This window comes from Erithacus rubecula (assembly GCF_903797595.1).
Source record: "Erithacus rubecula genome assembly, chromosome: 2".
NCBI classification, from domain to species: domain Eukaryota; kingdom Metazoa; phylum Chordata; class Aves; order Passeriformes; family Muscicapidae; genus Erithacus; species Erithacus rubecula.
The window spans coordinates 7324551-7339614 of record NC_136685.1 but is presented as its reverse complement, the minus strand read 5'-3'; the positions used below and the strand labels follow the sequence as shown (position 1 = coordinate 7339614).

The following is a 15064-nucleotide window of genomic DNA, read 5'->3' as shown; positions in this document are numbered from 1 at the left end:
CTCGGGACCGGGGGGCAGCGCTCGAGGCCGGGGCACAGCTCGGGGCCGGGGGGGGCAGCGCTCGGGGCCGGGGGGGGCAGCGCTGGGGGCCGGGGCACAGCTGGGGGCCGGGGCACAGCTGGGGGCCAGGGGCAGCGCTCGGGGCTCCAGCACCGCCCGCACCTGCGCCGGGCGGCCAGCGCGGAGCGAGCGTGGTGGGGCGGCCCCGCGGGGCGGCGGCGGGGCCGGAGCTCCTCCAGCCTCGCTTCCTCCTTCCCCGCCCGCCTCCCTCCGTCCCTCCCGCGGGGCGGCGCGGCGGACGGGGCGGGCCGGGCCGGGCTCCGCCGCCTCCTGCCGCCGCGGTGATTGGCCCGGCCCGCCCCTCGCCCCGGCGCCCAGGCCACCTCCCTCGCTGGCTAAAGCGGGCAGTAGGTGAGAGGAAGGCGGCCAGACGGGAGCATGGTCGCGGCTCCGCAGCAGCCTCCGCCGCCGCGCCGCGCCTCCCTGCCCGGCCTCCAGCGCGGCTCCCGGTGCTCGCAGCCGCGCGGGGCTCTGCGTTAGCGGCGGAGGCTGCGATGCTCGAGCCGCCGCTGCCGCCTCCCGCCGCCGCGCATCCTCCCGCCGCCTGAGGACGCGGCCGCCTGCGCCCCCGCGGAGGGAGGTAAGCGCGGCGGAGCCGAGCCCGCCGAGCCGCCGCCGCCGCCGCCCGCCCGCCGCGCCGGGCATCGCGGGGCTGGGGCTGCCCTGCGCCTGCGCTCGCTGCCCGCATTAAAAACTTCCTGCGTGCCTCCCGCTGCCTGGGGGGTGCCGTGCCGCGGCCGGCGGGCCCTCAGAATGTTGCTGTGCTGCTTTGGGGTTTTTCCCAGGGTTTTTCATCTTGCCGTGGGGGGGCTCTCCGTCCCCGCCGCGCACCCACAACTTCAGGCGCTCGCTCGGGGAGCGGCGGCGGCCGCGCAATTCCTCCCCCCAGTCCCGGGGGCGGCGGTGTCCCCGCAGACCCGCATCCCTCCGGGGCGGCTGTCCCGGTGGATCCTCCATCCCGTGCCGTGCCGTGCCATCCCGGGCCCGCAGCCGCGGCGGAGCTGCCTGGCACGGGTGGGCGCTCAGCCCGCAGGCTGCCTGCTTCCCTCCCTGCCTGCTTCCCATCGCCTCGGCCAGCCCCGTCCTCTCCCTGTGCCTGCCGTGCGTTCCCGTTCCTCCTTCTCGCTGCTCCACGTCCCCACGCGTGATGCGTGCGAGGAACTTTTCAGCACAATATTGCTTAAATATGTACATATATGTATGTGTGTGTGTGTGTGTGTATACATATTGCAACATTCCTCACGATTCCCATGCCGATGACATGTACTCGCCGGTGTGCGGTTTGTTTGGCTGCTGCTGTGCTTTTCCATTGATGCTTTTTTTCTTTCTTTCTTTCCTTTTTTTTTTTTTATTTTTTTTTTATTTTTATTTTTTTTTTTTCCTCCTGAGGGTGGTTTTCCTGTAACTTATCTCCGAGCCCAAGTGCTGCCTGGTGCCGTTCGGAGCACAGAGGTGCATCCCTTGGGTGCTGGTTTTCGGAAGGTCTGCTTTAGGCTGGGAGGGAAAAGCTACTTTCTCTTTTGACATTGAGTGGACGTGGCGAGCTGTCCTTGCTGTGTGAGGATGCAGGTCTGTGGTCCCCGGGATTTTGGGTTCAGGTCTCTGTGCCTCCCCGGAGGGTGGAGAAAGGTCTGGAGGAAGGGACTTCTGGAGATGGATGGTGGTGTTTGTCGTACACTTCATAAACAGTGTGTGCTCATCGTCTCCAAGATTATTTCATTTTTACTTCTCTGGTCTTTTTTTATTAAACTGAAAATATCCCTTGAACGGTGGAGATAAATCTATCTCCCCACCACAACCAAAAATGATGGAGCCCTGGTCATGTAGTTGACTGCTTTATCTTTTGTTACTGTATATGAAAATTGCATAGAAAAAAAAAATGCAGCGTTCTGGTAACTAGATTAAGGAGGATTTAATCACTTTTCCATCAATGAAGGAAAAAGCCATGCATGTTTGCTGCAGGCTTATTACTCGCTTAAATGGAAGATTATATACAGCATATTTCCGATAAATGAAGAAACTTTCTTTTTCTTGGTAGTCTTGAAAGCAACTAAGCAAGTGTGTGTGTAGGCACATGTGAGTCTCCTGCACCGATTTGAACGTTTTTCAGGCTCTTCTTTTGAGGTACTTTAAAAAACCCTAACTACTGTAGCTTTAAGGTGACTGCAGATAACAGTGTTACTGTTTCTTATAATTAGCAATCTGCTGAAACTTTAAATCCTCCTTGAAAGATAGGATCTGTGTGAGAAAGGGGTAGTGTTCCATAAGCTTTATTCTTTTTTTATTATTGTTTGCCTCCAAACCAAAGCAACAGTGTGTCTCTGGCTTAAACTGCTAATGGCTTTATCTTTTTTTTTTTTTCCCCATGTGGAGAAAAATCAAGTACAGCAATATTTTACTCTGACATTTATCTGCGTCAAACTTTAGTTATGCTCGGGAGGTTGTTTAATCTTCTCTGAATAATGTTCAGGATTGTGGCTTTTTGTTTGTTTATTCTTATAACCTGTTCCAATTGTGTTTATTTCGGGAAGTTGTCTTCAGTTTCGGATGAAATATTGGAGCTATGCAAATAATTTAGTGACCCAACCAGAATGAGACTTAGCCTGCCTATGTAAACCGTGCTTTTCATTGCCTTGGTTTGCATAGCTGGTTTTTTTCTTTTTTTTTCCATAACATCCATGTTGATATTTCCTAAAAATGCCTTTGGTATTTAGTTGAAAATTAACACTTGGCGTTTGAGTAACTAACACTTTGAAAAAAATGAGGGTATCACTGTGATTTATTTAAAAGTGGAAAAACATCCTGTCATACCAAGTAGTTGTCTTGCAAGCAATGACCTGTAACACTTAATGTGGATGAGTTTTTGTTCATTTTGCTTACAATAAGGGATCTTAAATGAACTCTGAAATACAAACTGGGCTCTTGGTCTCAAACTGCCTGACTTTCCTGCATTTGTTGTCTCCAGTAGCTTATGAAATGTGTGCACAGTGTGTCAACCTTTCCCTTAACAACAAAACCTATGAGCAAATGTTCAGTGTGAATTATATTACCGAAATAAAATATTCTATAGTTGTCATGGTTACAAATAGAGGCAGGGTTACTGGTTTTCATCTGCATGCTGGGGAGGGGGGTTCTACTTTTGTCACTTTTTAATTACGTTTATATTGAGTGATGGTCATACTTCAGATACCTAATGTATTAGATACATAGCACAGTGAATTAGATTTTGTCAAAGTCTTGCTGAAACGAAACAAAAAGTGGTGGTGTGCAGGAACAAACCCTTGTTCATTTGTTTTTACGAAGCAGAAATCTTGAGGGAAGAAAGTAACCAGCTCTGTTTTGTCTTGGCTTCTAGATTAGCATTCTGCCAGGATTGCTGCTCTTCTTCAAACAATAATAAAAAGTATATAGAGCCTGGAAATCCTCTCAATGAAAGGAGAGGAAGGCACGGATCTAGGAATCAGATGTGATTTTTGGGTTTACTGAGCAGTGTCTGTGCTGTCACTTGTGGTGGCTGTTTGCAGAATTCATGTGCCCAGGTTTGCTGTGACAGCCTCTCGGGGATGCTGCTCTGCTCCCACGCCCTCCTGTGCCAGGTGGGGATCCCTGGTGTCCCTGGCAGCCACCAGCATCGGGTCTGTGACTGTTTGCAGTTGTTATCCCAGTGCTGTGTCTCTCCTCCTCTGTGCTCATCTGCAATTCAGTCTTGTCCATGCCTTCTTGTTTTCCTGACCTTTTAATTTAGTTCCGATACCTGATGGACCCAGTTCTTCTGAAGCACAGAAAAATAATAAATAAATAAACGACCAAAAGAATTGTTTTTTTCCTTTCCTTCTTGCCTCTGTGTGGTGTGGTGGAAACTCACACACAGCATTAGAGTGGGAAAAGTACCCCATGATCTGTAAATGGAGGGAGAAATTCCGGTCTGTCCCACCTTGTTTAACCTTTGTAACTTGCGTCATTCTTTTTTTTTTTTTTTTTTTTTTTTTTTTTTTTTTTTTTTTTTTTTTTTCCTTCCTATCTTAAAACTCATTTTCTTCCCATCTTAAAACTCATTTTTCTGTTACACTTTGGTCTCTAATAATTTTGTTGAGGTTTTCTGTAGTCCCTTCTTTAGGTTGGCCATGGTCTTACTGGAGTTTTTGTAATGACTTGTCCATTTAACTCCATCACTTGGGTTTGCTGATGTGGGCTATGGACCCAGGGAGCCCAGACAGCTGAGGGCCTGATCCCAAAGCTTTGTAGAACATCAACTTTATAGTGCAGCACTGAAGTCTACATCATTTTCAGATCACTAGTTATTTGTGCTGCAGTTGAGACTTTTAGCTAGCTAAAAATCTCAGCATGGGTTAGTGACTTACTCGGTCGTTCTGCTTTTTTTTTGTTTTCCCTCCAGATCTTCCATTTTGCACAGTGTGCTGATCCAGTAACCTTAAATGTGATGTAGTGTCATTAGTTTCTTTTATTTATTTGTATATCTAATCACTTTTTTAATGTACTCACCTCTCTGCAGAAGAGACACTGTGAGACCTGTATCCTAAAGCCCTCAAATGTACAAATTAGATATTGTTGAATATACCTGCAGGTAACTGAATTACTGCATTAACCATTTGTTGCATTTGTTTTTTTTTTTTTTTTTTAATCTTGTTTTATGTTGGTTTACTCAGTGTGAAGGATGTTTTCAACATCCCTCTGTGCAGTTAACTCTTCTATAAAGTTAGTTGTATTAAGGTGGAGCTCCTATGTGGAGTCAAGATGCTCTTCTCAAGAAGCAAACTGCCAACAGCAAATCCGAGTGTGAGGCTGTCTGAAACATAAACAGCTTTGACATGCTTCTGTCACTTCTGTGTTTCCTTTGTTACCAGAAGTACAAAGAACTCCTCCTCAGCTATAAAGAAAGACATTAGATTAGAAATCTCTTATGGGAACACCTTTCTGTCAGGTTTTTGCAAGTCAACAGTGCATGCCAGGGTGTGAATATGCATCATCCACCTGGTGTGGTGAAACCAGACCTGGTACAAACAGTGCCCGGTGCTGTTGTTATGCAGCCAGTTACCTCTGTGCTGTCTTGACCATCTGATAAATGACAGTAGCTGCATTCCTAGTCACACTCTTCCATAAATAATTTTATGTTGTGGATTAGGATATGAGGAACATGGGACCGTTTTGTCTAATTTTTATGTGCTGCTTTCTTGTTTTTATTTTAATCTGTGATGTTTAGGTTTGGGTTTTCAGATACTTGCAACTTGGGTTTTGCCCATAATTGGCATTAACAGCAGAAAAACACAGGTTTTTTTTTTTGGTGGCCTTAAATTTCAGGTAATGTGTAGTGCTGGCTTGGAGTAATAATTCTGATTCTGTGAAACAGTCTGCTGAAACTATACACTTATTTTAAAATGAACTCAGTGTTCTTTTGTAGCATTTTGTGATTTGTGTTTCTGTTTAACTCCCTGCCATCCATTACAATATGCTACGTGATGTGTGATGTTAAGTGCTGGGATTTTTGTTCAGGTTTGGTTTTTCCTGAGTTGGTCTCCAGTTTTAGAGCTCTACATAAGTACAGGTAGCACACAGTTTGATTGGGAAGCAGATTATATCTCAAGGTGTGCATTGGAACTCGTTCAGTGCAGCAGTTTGCAAGAAAATCTGCCACTGATAAAATTCCTCTGCAACATTGCTGTTAACTAAAAGCTGTTAAGTGTGCTGTGGCAGGATGTTTCCTGGACTGTCAGTGTAGTTGAGAGATACCTCTGTATCAACTTGAAGGATTCTTCACAGTATCTGAGTCAATAACAGCGTTTGGTAGCAGAACTCAAATTCGAGATGTGCCTAATTTGTTGAGATGGACTCATTCATAAATCTCTTCATATTTTTGAATCTTGAGAGAGAGACTCATTATCAGTCTTCACTCCTGTTGTTGTTTGGTTTCTTTTTTTTTTTTATTTTTTTTGAAGACCCCCAGACAAACCCAAAAACCTCTGCCCCAAGACCAAGATCTGCATGACAGTGCAGACTTTAGAAATCCTGGGTTTCAAGTGTGATTTAAGGCCTTTTGCTTCAGACACTTCTTAAAGTCCATGCTGATGAGTAATTAATATTTAAATCGGATAATTCTGTTCTAAGATCTGCTTTGTCAGACCTTGTTGTAGGATTTTGTTTTTGGTCTGCAAAAGCAATGTTGGTGGATTTGCAGATTGCAGCATGCTGTAGCTAGCTACTCAGGGAAAGGTTTATTTTCTCAGTCTGAGGCTTAAACATGCTTTTCCCCTTAATTAGAGGGAGAAGAATTTAAATGCTGTTAGTTTTTCCAGCCACAGGTAAACCCCAGATCAAAAGAAGAGGTGAAAGAGTTCAGGAAGTTCATTGCTGTAATCACAAGACATGGAATAACTTTAAAGTGGATGCAGCTGTGTTTACCTGTGCTTTGAAATCTATATGTATTGCAAAGTTCAGTTGATTTGTGGCTTGTTGAGCACCTGAATTCATTAATGATTCCTAACATATTGTATACTTCAGAAACTTCATTTTTCACTTTCTCCTGATTTTTTTTATTGTCTCTTGCCTGCCAAGGGTGGAACAATGCCAAATTGGAACACTTCATATTACAAAATGTTGTTGGGTATATAAATGTCTGGAAAATACTTTTGAAACTATATGAGATGCTGCAAAATGTAGTTAAGCTGTATCTTTTTGAGCCTATTCATTAACCCTTCATAAAGCTTGGAAAAGCAGTGGCAGAGAAGCTGCTAATTCTGTATGAAGTTTCTTCTGTTCTAGTACAAGCAGTAGAGCACAAAAATACATGTGTGTGAAATGTATAAACTATTTCATCTGTATTGAGCTATACACAATGCAATGGTTCCTTGACAGTGCCTATATTCCTAAATGTATCCTTAATATGGGATGGCTCAGCAGAACTATTTAGAATGATGTTTTTGCTTGGGTTATCAGGGCCTGGAACTGATGTCAGTGGAAGTTGGCTCTACTGGTTGAGGGTTTTGTGGTTTTTTTTCTTTTACCCTCTGAGTGGCTTTTTAGTAAAACAAGTTGGAGGCTATAATGGATCTCTCTGAAGACTGCATGAATGGAAGAAGGAAAAGTATAGAATAAACACTTTTCCTAAAATTTTACTGGTAGTCACTGGAGCAGGGAGAAATTTCTGGGAGGTTGGAGCAAGTGGCTGGTTGATTATGAGATACCAGTTATATTTTAAGGGTTTTATTTAAGAACTGGGTAATATAAATATCTGCTTCAAAGCAGATTTGTTTCTTTCTTTCCCCTCCTTCTTGGGGGTAGGAGTAGATGGAACAAAGCTTAGCCAGATGTTCCCCATGGCAGTGGACCCCAGACAGTAGGTTTCTCCCCAGTTGTGCAAATAGCTCAATAGATTACATCTGAAAAGCCTCTCTACTACCACAGACACTTGGCAATCCATTCTACTCAGAGTAGAGAAATACCAGATACACCAAGGATATTGTGTGATGAGAGGTCATGAAAAATGCTGTGCCCTCTTCTTGAAGAAGGGCACAAAAAGTGTGTGACTTACACTCCCAGGTCAACCCTGACAGACTTGCTAATAAAATGCAAGGCAAAATGTTGAATGTATTGCACTGCCCTCTTTATTATGCTATTTTTGGCTGATCATATGAGAAAAGTATGTATCATTTAAACAAAAGTCACTGCTCTGTCTTCCCTTCCTTCTCTCCCCCACACTGTTTCACATTTCTAAACATTGAGCATACCAATCAATATTCCATTAAGAGGAGAATTAACTTGGGAGAAGCTTGCATGTATTTGCATGTAGTAGCTTATTTCTTGATCTGTGGCTTTGTTGCCTTTCCCCAGTGTCATATTTTCTTTTTTTTTTTTTTTTAAGAACACTCCAAATATTTGTGCAATTACTTCTAGTAGTGTGGTTTGCCATGTCCCATCTTAATTTTGTCAATATGAATTGCTGGTGGAGCTGAGTGCCCTGCTTGCAGGCAACATCAGTCAAATGTTTGTAGTTACCTTTTTGCTTCTGTTTTACAATAGCTGGGCATCAAGGTACTAGGCTTCAGATCAAATGTTGCCCCCGGTTACACACATGTAGTTAACAGAAATCAATGTTGCATAGGCGTAAATGAAAGTTGGGTTTGATCTTTGGTGAGTTAACTCTTATCTCTTTTACACTGATGCTAGTCTGGATTTTCTGCAGGCCTGCATTGAATGGCCATTCTCAAATTCAGAATTGGTCAGGCTTTGGCTGTCTGTGCCACGTTTATAATCCTTATGGTCTTTGTATGAGGCTGGAAGTAAAAAACTCCAGCTTGCTTTCTGAGGTCTGAGCCTTCAGACTGCAAACAAATGTAATGAGAGGTGATTAAAAGCTGCCTGTAGCACATAAGAGCGTGGGTTGTGGCTGCATGGGACCTCCTGGGGGACCTCTCAGTTGATCTTGATGTGTGAATTGTCACAAGAGCTGCTGAACTGTGGACCAAATCCTGATCTAGTTAACACCTGTGGAGCTGACATATTCCAATATGTATCTGATGTTGCACAGTGCCTCTATCCTGAGGAACAAATTACTTGTGAAATTCAACTGTGAAGGACTTGAGGTTGAAGAAAAAAATCTGCAAATCCTAGTAGATGACAGCAAATGCAAGAGAGAGGGGAGGAAACTATTTGGTAGTTTCTGGTTTCTATGGTCCAGGTGCTTCAGTACCTTTACTTCTTGCCCCTCAGTTCTGTATTATATAAAATGGGCCAAATTTGTCCTTGGCCCTGATCTGTCAAGTCCAATAAAGTTACATTTGGTACCCTGAAAACACTAGATAAATGTTCTACCCATGCTTTAAGTTCATTGAATCTCTGAAATAAAGCCTACTTCTTAGTACATTTTTCTTTTTTGGAAGGATAGTGTACAATTTTATGATTAAACTTCTGGGCAGTTAGAGTCTTGCATTATCACAGCCTTATCTCTCTGGGGACTAAAAGGCAATGCACAGTTGTGGCCCATATTTGAGTTACTTGAAGGATGGAGAAAAGAGCACAGAAATGGTATAGGAATTAAGGAAATAATAAGGTTTGCCTGAAGTCCCTAAAATGTGAGATTGACTTTAAAAGTGGTACTTGGATATAGAACTGCAGCCAGAGATGAAGAGGAGAATTGTGATTGCCCTAATACTCTTTATTTTGGTTTATTTGTTTTTCCTCTGTCTCAGAGAGAAATTTTGAAAGCCTATTTATGTGTGTGTAGGGTATGTTCTTGCTAAAAAAGAAATTGAAGCAAGTTTTCCTTAAATGCACTGTTTCAATATCACACTTGAACAGTTCACAGCAGCATCCTTCAAGCCTTCTAAAAACTATTCTTAGACAAATATTGTTGTTGCAGCAGCTAAGTTACTGAAGTATTGTATTTCAAGAATATAAAAAAAAAAAAAAAAAACCAAAACAAAAAACCCAACCTTTATGCCATGCTGGCTTCTTTATTCAGAGAACTGCATACAGCTGCAGTGCTCTGATGGCAGAGTCAAGGTAACCTGGGCTGGAGATGAAGAATGACACCCAGCTGGGTCAGGTTGAGAAGCTTGAACACTAATTTATGGTGGAAGTGCAGGTGCAGCTTGAGCCAGGCATCTCCTGCCTGAGGTGATGGTGAACCAGGGCATCATCAGGCACTTGTTTTGGGAACCAGGGAGTGGTTACACTTCTGCTGCCTGTAATCAGTCTGGAAGTCCTTGTTAACCATTTCCTGCCTAATTTTAGGCTGCTCTGTTTATTCAATTCAGGAAAACATGAACAGGCTCAGATTCCCTCAAGATATATACTAAAATGGTATCACATATGACTTAATATAAGTATTTTCCTGTTACCTTGTAAAAGTAAAATCCATCAGTTCATAGCTTTCAGTAGGTCAGTCATCACATGAATTTGGCTGTAGCCACTTGAGGGTGGGCTTAAGAGGATTGTTTTACTCTAGAAACAAAGCATGAGACCCTTATTTTTATGTTAAAAAAAAAATGGAAATTGTTATAATGACAATCAGAACTTTTCAGCCTTGGGCCATCTTGATTAGAATATTAAATGATGAAAAACTGTCAAGATTAACTACCAGGGTAAGATCCAAGAAATGTCAGTTCTCATTTTACCTAGTTAATGCTACTTTTAATTTTAGGCAAAAATTTAAGATTAATGCCTGGGCATTGTATGTATAGCTGTTACATGTACAAATAGACAATTTAATTTTGATTTTCTGTATCTAATAAAACAAATATGTTTCACTGTATCTGCAGTCAACATAATGTCTAGAGGTTCTTAAAAAATGATCAGAAAGTTCATCCAGGAGAACACAAAGTGACAGCATTGCTCTGTGAAACCCATGGCCTCTGTCTTCATAAAAGGTGGTAAATGTAACTCTGAATCTCAGTGTGTGCTGTTGGCCAAAAAGATTTTTAAACCAAAAGTTTCTGATCTTATCCAAGCCCAGAGCAGGCTCTAACCATTGGTATCTGACCTGTCTGCCACTAGAGAGGGAAGGAGCAGGACTTGGGCAGGGATGCAGGACTTGGATAAAGGCATGTGTCAAATAAATGAGTGGGTTTTGACAGTTTTTTGCTTTTCTTTCTGAGGGCAAAATGATGGTATGAATATTGAAACATATAATTTCTTTATACTCCAGAACAACTTTGTGAGCAAAGTTTTGTTGCCCAGAAGCATCTATAAAAAGACAGAAAATTTTCACATTCCATGTGTAGTGGAACGTTGCAAACAGTTTTGGCATAAAACAACAGTTAAGTGCAAATTGTATTGTGGAAGCTGGAAACAAATATCTAACCATCCTGATGAATCAGGAAAGTGCCATATTCTGTATGAAATGGAAGCACAAAACCTTCCAGGGAACTCTGGAAAGCAGTGGAGTTCTTCCATTTTCCTTCATGTGACCTCAGTGTTCCATTCTGCCTTTTTATTTAGCTGCCACTCTGAAGCTATACTGTTGTACACACACAAAAAAAAAAAATTCCTAGAAGCTGTGTAGGGTCCTCTTGAGCTCTGTGTGTACTGCAGGGTTTTTTTGGCTGCTTTAGGGTCAGGCTCTTGCAGTCCCATCTGCCTGGTAGCTCTCCTCTTCCAGTGTGTCTGGTTTGCCAAAGCAGTCTGATATACAGAGATTATATATATATATATATATATATTCTTAGAGTAGCTGTACATGCACTCTGCCCCCAAGTTGTTGCATATCTCTTCTGTCACTGCATCTTAAACTTTCAGCTCTCTTTTTTTAGATTTATCTTGGTTCAGATTAATGAAAGCACCACCCACAATTATTGAGCATCTGAAGGATAAAACACATCGTGTTAACTTCAGTTTATATTTAAGGGTGTTTTTTCAGTCTTTGATTTTTCTATTTAGGCAATAAACCCTTCTGGAACAAGGGCTGTTCCTTTTTACCTGTACAGTTAGAGCTGCCTCCCTAGTTGTGCCTGCTGCTTTAACAGGACAAAAATGATTCATAAACTCTGAAAATGCTTTTTTTTTTTCTCCACCCCTCCTTTCTCCAGTTCAGTTGACAAAGATTCTGCTATGCTGAGGCAAACCAGAACTTAATGCCACTTTTCTGTTACTCTTAATTGCTTATTTTTTAAGAGGAAATTATATCCTAGGGAGGTAAAATGAACATTACATAATGTTGTGATTCCTGAAACTCTTTTAATAGGATTTTTTAAAAATTTAGAGCGTATTCTAATCCAGAGATAAAAGTAAAGCAGTAAAGCAGGCTTGTTAGTCAGGGGTGTATCTGTTTCTTCTGGAAAGCAAGTATGTGCTTTGTCTCACTCTATTAAAAATAGTAATCCCAGGAATACATGGAAGGCTCCAAACTATTTCGGAGGTGGTTGTTGATGTAGAGGTCCACAGTCACGCCCACCAGAGGGCATTTTATCACCAGTTTCTTGGGGAAAAAGTTTTTTTCCTTAAGTCATAATAAAGTAGTAAATATTGGACGGGAAAGCAATGCATGAAACATTGTACAGATAGCTTTTTTGTTTATATATAAATACATATGCTTATTTCCTGGCTGTATTTATATGTAAATAAGTAATGAAGTCGGCTTGAATGGTTGGGTTTCCCCTCTGCTTTCTAAATACTTTCTAATTTTACTTAGGGGTAATCTGGGGAGAAAGGAATTCCTTAAAGCTGTCTCACAGCTGGTGTAGCCAGCTCCAGGACAGTGCCCTCCCAGCACACAAGTGCAGCAGATGCTCTGGATCACTGCAGTGCAGCCTTGCTCCCCCTTCCAGGGCACTGGGAAGCAGAGGCTGCTGCTCAGGAGCCCTGCTCATTTTGGAGGCAGGAATTTGTGAATATAGTTAATAGCAAAGCTCCTGGATCTAAAGGAAGCCCTTGGCAGCTGGGGAAATGTACATCTGCCAGATGGACCTGACATCTTGTGTTTGGCAGCAGTTAATGCTAAGGCATGATATGCAAAATCCAAGGATGACAGCTAGGAAATGGATTTTTATTCTAAAAAGTGTGTTTTGATTTTGGTTTTTGCTTTTTTACTCGTCTGTCTTCCATTATCAAATAAAGCCCTGCAGGAAGGAAAAAAAAAATCTGCTCCTGAAAGCACCTTTTCTGGCCAGTTTTCAGGGTGTTTCCTCATGAAGCTGACATCTGTGCTGAAGGTTGGGCTGCCCTAGTTCAGATGTGTGACCTTCGTTGGCCTGATACAGCACATCTAATGTGATTAATTCCCTTCAGTTCCCTATGGATAAATATATTCTCTCCAGCAGAGCCCCTGTGACTTGTTTGCAGCCTCAGCAGAGGCCTGGGGTCATCTGAGACCAAGCTGCAAACCTGGGCAGGCTCTGCACAGCCTCTGCTGGGACGTGGAGGCAGAGCTGTGGTAAAAGCCTTTTCTTTGCAGGGCATTCTCTGCATCTGTGGCATGTGCTCTGAATGGTTTGATTGGAGATTTGGGGACTTTGTGGTCTTTGGGAATCTGGTCCTTATCCACAGAGGATGGTGAACTTGTTTGGGATGAAGGCAAGAGCAGGGTTCTTTTGGCACAGCCTCTGCAGGTGGCTGCAGTAGGGATGGATGCTCTGCCTGTTCTCTGTGCTGCTGGTGGGAGGCAGGAGGTGCTCTGGCTCCCCTCATTCCAAGGGTTTGAACACTCTCCTGTGCAAAATAGGGTGAAGACCCTCAACAAATAGTAGCTGGGGGGCTGTGTGGAAACAATTGCTCAGACCTTAAAATTATTGCAATGGAAAAGTGAGGTGAAGGTTTAATCAAGGCTAGCTCTGCCTCAGCAGCAGCAGGCAGTCTCCTACTAAACTACCTCAATGTTTTTCAGCCTCTTTATTCAGATGATATATCCTTTAGCCAGGAAATATTTTTTTTTCCAGCAGTGTTAGTGTCTGTGCAAATAAATGACCTATAAAAGAATTTTATTAATTCTCCAGGCCTAAAACTTTGAATAACATTTTTAGCTAGATAAATTTGCTTTCTAGAACTGTCCAGATGATTTGATAAAGACCTATGTCTTTGCCATCTTGTCATCACTGAATTTAGTAGCTTAATATCTCCAAGGGTTATAAAAGATATCTTGTGGTTAAGAGTTGACGGAGTTGTGGGGTTTTATTAATATTTGAGAGCTCAAGTATAAATTATTGTTAAAGGGACTTTGGATGTGATTCTGTATTTTGTTTCCTTGGGTTTTAATTTTACCTGTGGTGATGAGCTGGACCACATATGAATGTGGAGACCCAACTGTAAAGGCTTAAGTGAGGCAGTGTTATAGTGGGTGAGTTAGTCTGCTAAGAAAGAACCTTGCTAGCAAAAAAAACCCCAGACCTGTTAGGGTAAAAAGAAAAAAGTAGATGGCAGCACTAAGCTGTTCTGAAGAAGAGAGAATTTGAAGGTGAGAAAGATGAAAAAGCCTGTTAAATCTGCAATTATTGCAACAGTGCAGAGCTCCTACAACATGATTGTAACTCATATTAGCAAAAGAACTTTGCAATCTGGTTTCCCTGCTGTTACATTGGGCGTAGACACTACTGCGGCTTCTCATTTCATTAGTAAGGACCATGTGAGGTCTCAGGGTAACTCTGAGCTAAAACAAGCTCATGTCTAGGTTTCCTACAGAGTGTTTGAAGGATTTGACCTGACTGCTGTTCGTATCTTGGTGCTAACTTTTTAGCACTATTGTTATTGTATCAGAAACAATTCTTTGCTTCCAAAAAATATGTTCAAAGACATATATAACTTCAGTGTGTTTTCATTGAGGCTTGTAGGTCTGTGGCAAAGTTCTGTGAGTAGGAGCACATAGCTAACAGTGTCTTTTGACAGAAGTAGCCAATACCAGTGTTAAAGGTGCTGATTATTCTGCATTTTAATTAGTATTTTAATGTGCCTCAGCAGAAGCCTTTCATATTAAAAAGACCTACTTGTCACCTTTTGCTTACTTTGCTGCTTTTCTGGTCTGATGTCAAACACTGATTTCAGGCACCTCTGGAGGTGGGGAGGAGATGCTTGCATTGCAGCCAGGTGACTGCCTTGCTTGAAATCTATTTCTGAGCAGCAAAAGACTGTTCTTTGCATTCTGTGAACTCCAAAACAAAGCAAGCAAAAAAACAAGTTCACTATTTTTGTTTATGCTTTGAGGCAGCCTGTCCACTATTAAACTGAGGAGTTGGCAACAGGTGCACGATTAAGAAACTTGAATAATTCCAGGACATCCAGCTTTGATCAGAATGGGAGAAAATCCATGTGTTTTTAATTAGCAAACCAGCTGTTTCCAGCATTTTATCTGACCAGCAGTGTGTTCAGGGAGCAGGAGAGCCTGCTGATGGTGCAGAAGGTGAGCTGCTTGGACTCTTGTCAGGCTTGGTGCTGTCACAGCTTCCCTGGAGAAGCCTGCTTTACTGCTCAGCCACCCTCTCACTGATCAACATCTTCCCAGTGTCTCATCTGAACTTTTTTATCTTCTTTTGCCAGTGGAAAACTAGATGTGTTGATGAATATT

At 42.6% G+C, this 15064-nt stretch overlaps 1 protein-coding gene across 3 annotated transcripts in view; it reads left to right on the top strand.

Moving 5' to 3' along the window:
• The first annotated feature begins 247 nt into the window (after positions 1 to 247).
• The window catches only part of KLHL29 (kelch like family member 29), a 385829-nt gene continuing 371012 nt past the window's right edge, over positions 248 to 15064 (top strand). Inside the window, exon 1 of one of the 3 annotated variants that reach the window (XM_079298042.1) lies at positions 248 to 640. The gene's annotated coding sequence lies outside the window, so the exon portion shown is untranslated. The remainder of the gene's footprint in view (positions 641 to 15064) is intronic. The other 2 variants (XM_079298039.1, XM_079298043.1) reach the window with 2 other exon arrangements.